Genomic DNA, 12,254 nt, shown 5'->3' on the forward strand with positions numbered 1-12,254 from the left:
CTCATTTTTAAGCTTGAAATTATACTAATGGTACCTTGTATACAGTACTAATACTGATGAGGAGAGATGTTAACCTCTTCTCAAAGAATGTACGTTACAGTTCATCACAGTATATCTGATTCCCAAGACTAGACATAACACCTTTCAAAAAAAATGAAAAGCAATGTCACTAACCCAGCAAATATAGAGAGCAGGTAATGAAATGGGAGTCAAAGGGGAAAAAAAAAAAAGAGAATAGAAGAAATGTCAGCATGGGCGACCGGTGCCTTCTGGCTCTGGGGGAGCATCAACTGCCGATTGCCGACACAGGGGGTGTCCCCCAGTGTCCAGTCGCCAGGAGGAGGGCCAGTGGCAAACCAGAAATGCCGCCAGCACTTCTCAGGGGGGACACTGACTGGTACTTCCCACTCCCTGGCTGGCGAGGGCCAATTTTAGGGGGGACACATGCTTCCCATGTCCACCCTATGTGTCGCCTATGAATGTCAGACAATACTAATAAATAATAGAGAATAGCTACTTTCCAGGTTCTTTGTGACACTCTGAGGTCCCCTCTACACACTATAGGTATTGCACAATTAACTGGAGACCACCTACGTTACACAATTAACTGGAGATCAGTGCAAAGTATCTATCACATGATAAAAAGCCCCAACCAGCTATAAAAAAAATATGTACTAACTTTATAGCTGGTTCCTACTGAGCCTTAATTTGCATGTGTAACATGGTCTCCCCTACTACTGGGAGCCCCATCAGCTGACAGGGCTCCCAGCCACACAGGTGCATGGTGGCCAGAGTGAAACCCCCAAACCATAGGGATTGTACCAGCCAGGATCCCCAGGGTCCGAGAGCACACAGAACCCTTGGACTTAGGGGATGATGGCTGCCATCATCCCTAGGGCTTGGGGGGGAGGAGGGGTGTGAAACCCCTGGACCTGGGGGATGGTGGCTGTTGTGACTCCTATAGCTCTGGGATGCTGGAAACCCCTGGGGTAGAGAATCACTGTAAGGCAAACCCTGGAGTTTGGGTTGCGGAAAATCCCCTGGGCTGGAGGTTCGCTGCAGGGGAACCCTGCACTCTGGGGGTGCAGGAAACCCCTGGGGCTGGAGGATCTCAGTGATCCTCTGGCCCTGGGGGTTTCCCCATACATCCAGGGTAGGCAAATCACCCTGCAGGAATCCTCTGGCCCCAGGGGTTTCCCCACATGCCAAGGATGGGGCATAGGCCCTGTGGTTATCCTCTGGCTCCAGGGGGTTCCCCACACCCCAGGGGTGGGATGGGATCGCTGCAACAGAGATCCTTTAGCTCTAGGGGTGTGTAGGACACCTCTGTGGCTGGGCACCCCTCAACTGGGGTGTGTGGAGCTCCCAGCTGTGGGAGACTGCTTCTTAGTAGTGCAGGGGAAGCTCGATCCTGGGCTCCCCCTGCACTGGCAATAAGGTGTGATGGGATCTAATGTACAATCCCACATATGCATCTCCTGCCATGTACATGTAGCATGGCAGGAGGTGCAATTGTGTGAATTGCTAATTAGATCCCATTGCACCTTTATCTGCATATGTAGAGGGCCTGATTATCTTTTACTTTGAGCTATGGTAGCAATTAACTAGATAATTTATCAAGAGAGAATTCAGGAATAGAAAATGTTTTCTCCTCTGAATCAGGTGGAGTTATCAGAAATTATGTTATATTTTTGTTACTCTTCCTGAATATGTATTTAGAAATGAAGGAAGAGTGAGTAGGGCTGAGGAAGAGAGACAGCACTGTAGGTCTGGATTGTTGTTGTAGTTGTGGTGTTCCAGGAACTATACGATAGACGAGGATTTTTTGTAATGGCCTCTATGAGCGCATCCAGATGAGTGTGCATGTGCAGGGGCACACATTTTCCATGGGACAAATAGCAGTGGCACATATTGACCCAGGTGGGGTAAGAGAAGTTGAGGCCAGCACCTGTACTGGCCCCAGCAGCATTACTTGGGGTCCTGGGGGCCTCCTGGGGCAGCAGCTGCACTGATCTCACTGTTTGGAGTCTGGCCTGTAGCCAGAGCATGGCTCTGGCTGGCCAGGCTCCATTTCGGGTGGCACATACTGGTGCCACGTGTGCCATGCCACTTTTTTTAGCGGTGCTTTTTTTAACACAGAGATCTCCCATTGTAAAATTTTGGCACTGAGCTGTAAATTAGGAGTGCGGTGCCACAAACCACATGTGCATGCTCGTCTGGACGCGGGTTATGTACAGTTGGCAAAACTAATGGGCAAGTTTTCAGGCATCCAGAGCCCATTCTCAAATCTAAACCTAAGGTCTAAGCTTAGATCTGAGGAAGGGCACCTGATGCCCAAAACCTTGTATAACAGCTCACCGAACTATACATTAGTCCAGTAAAACATAACGCAAAAAACGCCATTTCCCAGAAAGTATTGTTTGAAAGCTAAGAAACTCTGTCTACTTTACTTAAAACTGGCACTAGCATGTATGAAACTTGATACTGTTTAGAAAGGGTATTTTATACTTGGTGTGCAAACTGAGTTTATAGATAATAATCCATGAGTTTTGATGGTCCATGTTAATACACAGTTGAAAAAATCTCTCTATGAATTCTCCATACTAAATTTTTATAAGGTAATAATATTTTGATCTTGAATTTAGACAGTGGTTAAATGATTAATAGTATTGATATTTGGGGTGAGATTTTCAGAAATGCCTGAGTGATAAGAGCATTGTGTTTCATATTTCAAAATTTCAAATTTCTTGGAGCTTTTCTAGCCAGGGACACTCAAGTGGATTATTTGAATTAACTAAAGGTGAAAGTGGATTCGATAAACCACCTTAAATCCCTGTTTGAACACACTTGACATTAATAGCCTTAATTTGATTTAGCTTAACTTTTCTAATTTTTACTCTGCAGACAAAAGCTCAGGCACTTTAGAAAATCTAGCTGATTATCTCTTTCAGTTTGCCAACTATTTAAATTTCAGATATGCAAAGGAACACCTAATTAAAAATATTTAACAAAAGTTGTTTTTATCTCTCTTAATTTAAATGTGTGGCTTTTGTCTTAGCTTGTTCTTTTTTTGAATATGTAGCTTAAGCCGAGAAGGGATGTAGAATAATAACAATTCTATATTGGAAAAATGTTTAGAGGAACATTATGCAATCTTTTCAAATTATTTGCCTCAGAATTATCATTTAAAAAAAATCAGTTACACATAACATGTACATGGGACACCCTGGTCTGGGGAATAGGCAGGAGGGATTCTGCTGCTGTTCCCTTTCCTCCATCTGGTCCAGGAGGGCAGGGAGTAATGGGGTAATGCTGCCGATTATTTCCCTGCTGCTCAACTCCAGTCCCCAGGGACTGGGAGGGCTGGAGCAGCCCTTGCTCCCCATGCCTTCCCCAGACTGGAATCACTTCTGTTTGGGGAATGTGCAGGGGGCAGGGCAAAGGAGGCAGTGACAGGCTGAATGCCTGTACTGTTCTTTTTCCCATAATGGCAAAGGAGGCAGTTGTAAGCTTAGATATATAGGGAGTAAAAGGAAGGCCCAGGGAGGAATAGGACCCCTGCTAAATGGGCAGAAACAATTGGTGACGGACAGGGGGGACAAGGCTGAACTCCTCAACGAGTTCTTTGCCTCAGTGTTCCTAAGTGAGGGGCACGACAAGTCTCTCACTGGGGTTGTAGAGAGACAGCAGCAAGGCGCCAGACTTCCATGCGTAGACCCTGAGATGGTGCAGAGTCACTTGGAAGAACTGGATGCCTTTAAGTTGGCAGGCCCGGATGAGCTTCATCCGAGGGTGCTGAAGGCACTGGCCGACATCATTGCAGAGCCACTGGCGGGAATATTCGAACACTCGTGGCGCATGGGCCAGGTCCCGGAGGACTGGAAAAGGGCCAACGTGGTCCCCATTTTCAAAAAGGGGAGGAAGGAGGACCCGGGCAACTATAGGCCAGTCAGTCTCACCTCCATCCTTGGCAAAGTCTTTGAAAAAATTATCAAGGCTCACATTTGTGAGAGCCCGGCAGGAGAAATTATGCTGAGGGGAAACCAGCACGGGTTTGTGGCAGGCAGATCGTGCCTGACCAATCTAGTCTCTTTCTATGACCAGGTTACGAAACGCCTGGACACAGGAGGAGGGGGGGATGTCGTATACTTAGACTTCAGGAAGGCCTTCGATACGGTATCCCACCCCATACTGGTGAACAAGTTAAGAGGCTGTGACTTGGATGACTACACAGTCTGGTGGGTGGCGAATTGGCTAGAGGGTCGCACCCAGAGAGTCGGGGTGGATGGGTCGGTCTCGACCTGGAAGGATGTGGGCAGTGGGGTCCCGTAGGGCTCAGTCCTTGGACCGATACTCTTTAATGTCTTCATCAGTGACTTGGATGAGGGAGTGAAATGTACTCTGTCCAAGTTTGCAGATGACACAAAGCTATGGGGAGATGTGGACATGCCAGAGGGCAGGGAACAGCTGCAGGCAGACCTGGATAGGTTGGACAAGTGGGCAGAAAACAACAGAATGCAGTTCAACAAGGAGAAATGCAAAGTGCTGCACCTAGGGAGGAAAAATGTCCAGCACACCTACAGCCTAGGGAATGACCTGCTGGGTGGCATAGAGGTGGAAAGGGATCTTGGAGTCCTAGTGGACTCCAAGATGAACATGAGTCAGCAGTGTAACGAAGCCATCAAAAAAGCCAATGGCACTTTATCGTGCATCAGCAGATGCATGACGAATAGGTCCAAGGAGGTGATACTTCCCCTCTATCGGGCACTGGTCAGACCGCAGTTGGAGTACTGCATGCAATTCTGGGCGCCACACTTCAAGAAGGATGCGGATAACCTGGAGAGGGTCCAGAGAAGGGCCACTTGTATGGTTAAGGGCCTGCAGACCAAGCCCTACGAGGAGAGACTAGAGAACCTGGACCTTTTCAGCCTCCGCAAGAGAAGGTTGAGAGGAGACCTTGTGGCTGACTATAAGTTCATCACAGGCGCACAGAAGGGAATTGGTGAGTATTTATTCACCAAGGTGCCCCCAGGGGTTACAAGAAACAATGGCCACAAGCTAGCAGAGAGCAGATTTAGATTGGACATTAGGAAGAACTTCTTCACAGTTCGAGTGGCCAAGGTCTGGAATGGGCTCCCAAGGGAGGTGGTGCTCTCCCCTACCCTGGGGGTTTTCAAGAGGAGGTTAGATGAGTATCTAGCTGGGGTCATCTAGACCCAGCACTCTTTCCTGCTTATGCAGGGGGTCGGACTCGATGATCTATTGAGGTCCCTTCCGACCCTAACATCTGTGAATCTATGAAAGCTGAATGCCTGTACTGTTCCTTTTCCTGGAAGGATTTCTGTTAAATTTCTGGGAAATTTCCACAGCTAAAAATGAACACCTGTATTCTAGACTTTATTAGAGGCTATTATATTAATTTCCCATTAATACAGTCTCTATAAAGGCAGCAATAATATAGTCCCTTTTTGATTTGCATCTGCTAAGACCTGGTATGCACTCAAGGATTTGCAACTAGAAAGATTACTAGAAAAAGTTCTGAGCATCTCTGATAGTTGTCTTTTTTTATAAAAATATGAATGAAACAGTGGTTAATTTGTATATCATCTGGTATGGCATAAAAGGAAAAAAGGTATGGCAAGTAACTGTACAAATCTGTTTCCAAAGATGTCAAAGAATATAGGAGTATCAGCCTTATTGTTTTGATTTCCCATCTATTGTGCTTGTTCAAATAGAAACATCATTACCACTTTCACAGATCACAGTTACTGAAGATTAGAAAGATACTATATTTTTTTTAAATTATGTCCTGGTTCTTTTTTCCCTGCATGTACCTTCTGCAGTTTTTTCCCCTCAAGATTATTTTCCCAGGTTTAACCCTTTGGAGTCTTTACTTCCAAGCATTTTGTATTAATGATGAATAAGAAATGGGAATCACAGGCTCCTATTATTGAGAGAGATTTACGAAGTCAGGCTGCAGGGGACGATTAATTGCAGTTTAGTATTTATACTCTTTTATAATCCATGCATGTTTCATATCCTTGCTCCATTAAAGTTGGTAGCAATAGTTGTATTGACTTCAGTGGGATAGATGTATCTCTTATCTATTGATGTTTTTGCAGAGTACTGTGCATGTGCTCTAATGTTATGGAAGTCTCTGATGTCTTTTGGAGATGCATTAGAATATGTGCTTAATAAAAGTAACACCTTCAGGAAGCCATGTCCAAGTAATTTATATTTTCATTTTTATTATTATAATTTTGACATATTGGGATATATCATTTATGATTATTTATTGTATTCTTTTCATTCTTTGTAAAGGTTCCTTTTTATCTAATACTTATAAGTCATTGATGTTAATAGCAATCTGGTAAAATAAGATTTTCTGGTAGACTAATTTCTATGGAAAACTATATTGTTTCAGGGTTATCTATTCCATATATTCAGTTCTTCTTTTAAACTCTACTTATGCAATGAATCAATGCAACCAGTTCAGTAGTTCAGGTTGTCATCTGTACAAAAGGGAGATTGTAATATAATATGTGTCAGGTATTATTAGCTGGCAAATTGGTAGCTTTCTTTCATACATAATACAAGAAATCTATCCTTTGCACATGCAGAAGAAAACTAATTATGTAAAATAATCTGATGAGTAACATAGACTAGAAGGGCAAATACTGAAATCAGGTTGTCATTATTCCACAGATTTGCTGTGTATAACTACATTTCTAACTTTTAGAAAGTGTTGCCTTGCTTTAAATATTGACACCTAACTTTTAAATCCTGTTTAGATTAGACATGCTAGAAAGCATCAGCTCCAATTAAAGGAGCTACCGTTAATTTGTATTGTCAGAACTGAAGTGTCAGCCTTTGTGCAGAAAGGGGAGAGGATTTCACCTTCCTATCCTTACTGTATTTCAGGACTAACTCTGAAATTTGCAGTTTTGTCTGTCAAGTTCTCTGGGCTGTACCTTTCTCACAACAGACCACAGCTGTCTTCAACACTGCTAATCTCTGTCCCAAAATTATTGTTAGGGCTTCATTGCACAAGACATGTAGGATAATCTGACTGCTAATAATCCTTTGCAGCTCTTGTTGAGTCTGGAAGAGTAGGCAACATTTCAGCATCCTTCCCCTAAATTCACTTTGTCCCAATCATAGAATCCTAGCCCCACAGTTCACTTACCATAAAGCTTCTGAGAGACTAAGTATGAAAGAGGAGCTTCTATTTCTCCTTCCAAGCATTCCACTATGGAGAATCCTGATTTGACTCCCTAATTTGTGTACAGTTGGGGAGAGGATGATTGGACTGTAATGTGATGTTGGTTTCACATGTGAACAATATTCAGAGTTGCAATAAAAAGACACCACTAACTGAAGATTTTCTTACAGTTTTCAAATTATAATTTGAGTATTCAGCTTACTTTTATTTCAGTATTTAATATTCTGATTTCATAAAAAGGATAGGTATATAATTAACAGGGACCTTTCAGTATTTTTTATTAAAATACTTCAAGGTTTGTATTGAATTGGGTTATTACAATTTTGATAATTAGCTATAGCAATTTGGTCTTTATCCTTGTGCTTAACTGCCCATCCAAGGTGGTGACATTGTAGCATGTCAGTCAGCCTTTTCAGGTCTCATTCATTTTTCCCCTCCCCTTCCATATTTGTTTGAAAGTCTTATTCAGAACGTGCTGCTGGACAGCATCTCCCTCATTCAGACTGAAAATTTGCACTTCAAATAAAAATTGTTGTATTCTGTTGTATCATAGAAATTGAAGCAGAGATCAATAGTACATGAAAATACCCCACAAAGGGAAGAAAAAAAATGAATTTCACCAGGCTTAATCTGTTTTGGCAAGCTTTCGGGTGTTGCCTACTTCATAAGATCTTGTACGGAACTATAAGGGATATTACCATATTTACCTGAATACAAAACAACTTCAACTTTTGGCCCAGCCACGAGTTCTAGATTATATACATAGCAAATTATAATTTGTTACAATTTTCCATGTATAGAATCTAGCTTGGGGGGATCATCTGAAATTCATTTATTTCCCTATCACCACTACTGCAGAAGGGAAACTAGGTGGGGGGCAAGCACCTACTTGTTTCAGTTAGTTTTAAGGGAAGTAATTGGCTGAAGTAATGGCTCTCTAGAGGAAAGTGCTGGAATTTCCAGCCCCTTGTATTTTCTTCCCTTTTAGGAAAAAAATATATTTTTCTTTCTGTGGAGCTGTTGAAATGTCTTGCCCTAAATCACCTGGATGTAAATATTGCCTGTCTTGAAAGGTAGCAGTTTCATTTAGTGGCAGCACACAGGTAGTTGTCTTTCATTTAGAGGACTTGTAAATGAAGTATGTTAAGTGCATTTCTCAAGAGACACTGAAAACCTAAGGAGCTGAGGCTGAAAGCATTTCTCCTAGACAAGGTGTGTCAACTTCACCTTGTGCCTTGTACTGGATTTGGATCACAGATCTCCTTGCATGCTGAATCCATCCCAGGGCATACAGCAGTGATGGCAGCTCCAGCATGGGGTATGTGGCATGTGGTGCAGCTCTGGCTCCCACCACGTGCCCCATGCCAGAGCTGAAGCTACTACTGTATGCTCTGTGGTGCGGCAACAGCTCTAGCTCTGGCACAGGGCACGGAGCATGGGGCATGTGCTTGAGGTAGCAGTGGTCAAGAAGTTGGGGCCACAGCAATGGTGCTATCACCACTGCTGTGGCCCCAACTTCTTGACCACTGCTACCAAATCTTTTAATCTTTTACATTTGCTTGACAAATCTACCAGAGGGCAGCCAGGACTGTATCAGTCCTTATTTGCCCTCCTGGTGCTGATCACTCCATACACCAAGGGCCCTGGATTCTGCAGCAGGCCACATCCCCAGCTTCCAGTGACTTGCTGGTATCCCGATAGGATGGATTAAGCCGCTCCATAGTCCATATGCTTGATACCCCTGTCCTAAACCAGCATTTCCCAACCGGTGTGCAGTCAGACATGAACAGGTGTGCCATGGAATTTTGGAAGTCTCACAAAAAGAAATAAATAATAAATGCTCTGTCTGCAATGCTCTTGGGGGGCCGTGGTTCCTGGTGGGGCGGGGCTCCAGCCAGTGCCTCGCGCCACCCCCTGCACTCTGCGGGGCAGTGAGTGGCGGTAGCGGCCATATCATCTGTTGGGGGCAGGGGGAGGGGGCGTGTGCCACAATTTTTTTTTATCTATGTAAGTGTGCAATGGGATGTAAAAGGTTGGGAAACACTGTCCTACACTATTCAATGTGGTTCTTCTTGGACATGTTCTCAATCTCTTTAGATTCAAAGCACCCTTCCATAACCTTTCTGAATTTAGTGGCACCATGTGGTGGGCCAGTAGGGGGCGCTCCTGCATTGAGCCACCCACCTCACTGCGCCCGACCACCTTCCAGGCTCCGAGTGCCTCCCTGGGGGTGCCTCACTTCTGGCTGACCCCCTTCCTGGAGCACACCCGCTAGCCTGGGGGTTCCACTGCCACCACCCAAGGCTCTGGACTGATTCTGGCTCTGCACACGTGGGAAACACAGGTCTAGTAGCCCTCAAGGGTACTTGATTCACTTCAAGAAGTTGGGATGCTTCTCTCAGTCGGAAGCACAAGTAATGGTCTCCCTTAGTCAACCGAACCAAGAGGACCCCAAGGCATAATCTAGACCCACTCCCAATAAGTCTCCCACAATAGGTACAAAGGAGAACGTTATTGGTTATAGAGGGTAGGATTAGAATAGGATACAGGGTACAGCGATATCAGAGAAATCCCATAGAGCAAACTCCCCTGGCTGGGTAGCCTTTTGATCACACATCTGAGTTACTGCAAGCTATATATCTAGTTGGATCTCAGGTCGCTTACTCACAAGTATCATCCAGAGGCAGGTGGAGATTCCCTCTGGAGGCAGGCAGTTCCTTGATCATGAGTTTTGAGAGAGAGAGCAAGTTTCAGATGGTACAGCTCGTCTCTGTCCCTGAGTCACCCTCATGGCTGCTGCCCCCTCCTCCTGGGCAGTCTTTAACTTATATAGCCCTTGTGACCTCATTTACCTGGTCCAATGGAGGCCAGCACCTGCTGGCAGTCAGTCAACCAATTTGAAATGCATCACTAGTTGCCGGGCAGACTCTAGCCCACCAGAGAGCAAGCCCCTCACCCAGGTATGTAATACTAGTCACATAGGTAGAGGGAGCAGGTTTCCTCCCTCCCTCAGGAATGTATCCAGCTCTGGTTACCTAAAGAGATAGGGTAAAGGTATGTATCCTCTGCTGGGCCCATCCTAATCAAATTGTCACAGAGCAGAGTTTTGGGGGGAGAGACAAAGGTGGCTTTCTGCCACACGCCCCATTTCAAAAACTAATTTATTAGGGTAATTTGTTAGGGCTGACCTTTTACCCTATGGCACCATTAAAAGGATTTCACGATACCCCAGTTAAGAACCGCTGTTCTACGATGTGGGTTTAGGTAACCTGCCTGTGCATCAGCCGTGGAGTTGAACAATGCCTTTTCAAGTTTGGCTTCTCTTTGCTTCTGCGCTGTGCTGGTCAAGCCTTCCTCTTCCAGAAGCTCCAGCAGGAACATTCCAAGGAAGCATGTTGTTTCTCTCCTAAATCTTGAGGCAGATCTCGTAATCTGCACCTCTTCCAGAACCCTTGCACCCTCCTCCCCCTTTGCCAACCAAGTAGACTCCATTTAGGCCAAATCCTACTCCAGCTATTAGGTGCCTAAGTGGTTTTCCAAGGAGAAAACCTTCCCAAAATGGAGGATCTTCCATTCGGGGCTCCAGTTTATTCTGCCTGAAAACAAATACCCTCTGCTCTTGAAGGATTCTCGTGCTGTTCTATGTTCTTTGGCAGGGTATATGACTGCAATAAAAAGAAATTACTCCTAAGTACATAAGAGAGAGAACTCTGAGTATCTTCTCCCAAGTTTTTGCCAGTGACTCCTACCTTCATCTGTCAATCTTCCAGTAAACAATTATTTGATGGGAGCCAATGAGAGCAGTAAGCTCTTTGGCTCTTACCCCTCTTCTTTCAGTACCCTTTGAAAACTTCCTCTTCATGAAACACTATTACTGACAGACAAGTAGATCAGACTTTGTTACAATTCATTAAAAAAATCATTTCCATGCTGTATGTGCTCCAACCCCCTCCCCTGTCTGTTTTTAGGGACCCTTTTAAAAAGGTGTTTTGAGCAGAGAAGTAAGTTTGCACTCTCTTCTCTCTCTCCGAGCTATAGAAAAAGTTCCTCTGCAACACAAAGGAAGGTCATGTATTTTATTTCATCATATCCAAGAATAAAGGAAGTGGAAACTTGTCCTAGATATCAGAATGTTGAATGCTTTCATTTATTCAGTAGGGTCCAGTATGATACTTAAAACTCCAGGTATTAGATCAGCTTTACAACTCTCGACCTTCAGGATGTTTGCTTTCCCATTGCCATACATCTTGTGTACCAATATTTTGTATGGTTTGTAGTAGTTCCAAACCACTACCAGTACAAAATTTTTACCCTTTTTGGTCTATCTATTGCACGACACCATTCATTTTGCTTGATGTTATAATTTTAAACAGCATCAAGTAAAATGAAAACGGGCTTCAGAGAAGTTGCTCTTAAAAAAAAAAAAAAAAGCGCACATATGATATCAGTTCACAAAGCTTGCATATAGGTCTTACCTGATTCATAAAATTTCCATTTATATCATGACAGACAATAAAAGGGCTGAGTTGCCTATACAATAGGCAGATATGGGCACACTTGCTTCTCCTGTGCAAGAGAACAGTACAACTATGGAATTCATGCATAAAGTGTTATGCTTACAGCAGTTCGCATGGCAGGTCTGCAGCAGACATTGGCATATTATCCTAGCAAGCTCTTTTCAACAAAGCACAAATGGAAAATATATGATTCAGTGATTCATTCAGTCTTCCAGGAAGGGGAAGTAAATCCATCAGTGTATTGATTTGTGACTGACAGGAGTAATTAAAGTTAAATTTTCTGTTCCAGAAAGGAGTTGAGTTCAAGATTTCTGTGAAATGTATTTATTATACTTTGGTCTCATGCTGTATTGTATGCTTATCCATCAATTCCTTTGCCTCCAAGAGAGCTCAGAGAGATAAGATAGCCATATGTGTGAGACAGTATTGGTTTCTAGAGTTTACATTGGAGGACAGGTTGACAAACATATTACTTCCTCCAACAGCAGATGTGCTGACTCAAAATGAAGTGACTC

The 12,254-nt window shown here is 43.9% G+C and overlaps 1 protein-coding gene across 5 annotated transcripts in view; it reads left to right on the forward strand.

The window, feature by feature from the left end:
- The window catches only part of RALGAPA2 (Ral GTPase activating protein catalytic subunit alpha 2), a 374,428-nt gene that overhangs the window by 158,947 nt on the left and 203,227 nt on the right, over positions 1 to 12,254 (forward strand). The window lies entirely within an intron of this gene.

This window comes from Alligator mississippiensis, chromosome 1 (genome assembly GCF_030867095.1).
Source record: "Alligator mississippiensis isolate rAllMis1 chromosome 1, rAllMis1, whole genome shotgun sequence".
Lineage (NCBI taxonomy): Eukaryota > Metazoa > Chordata > Crocodylia > Alligatoridae > Alligator > Alligator mississippiensis.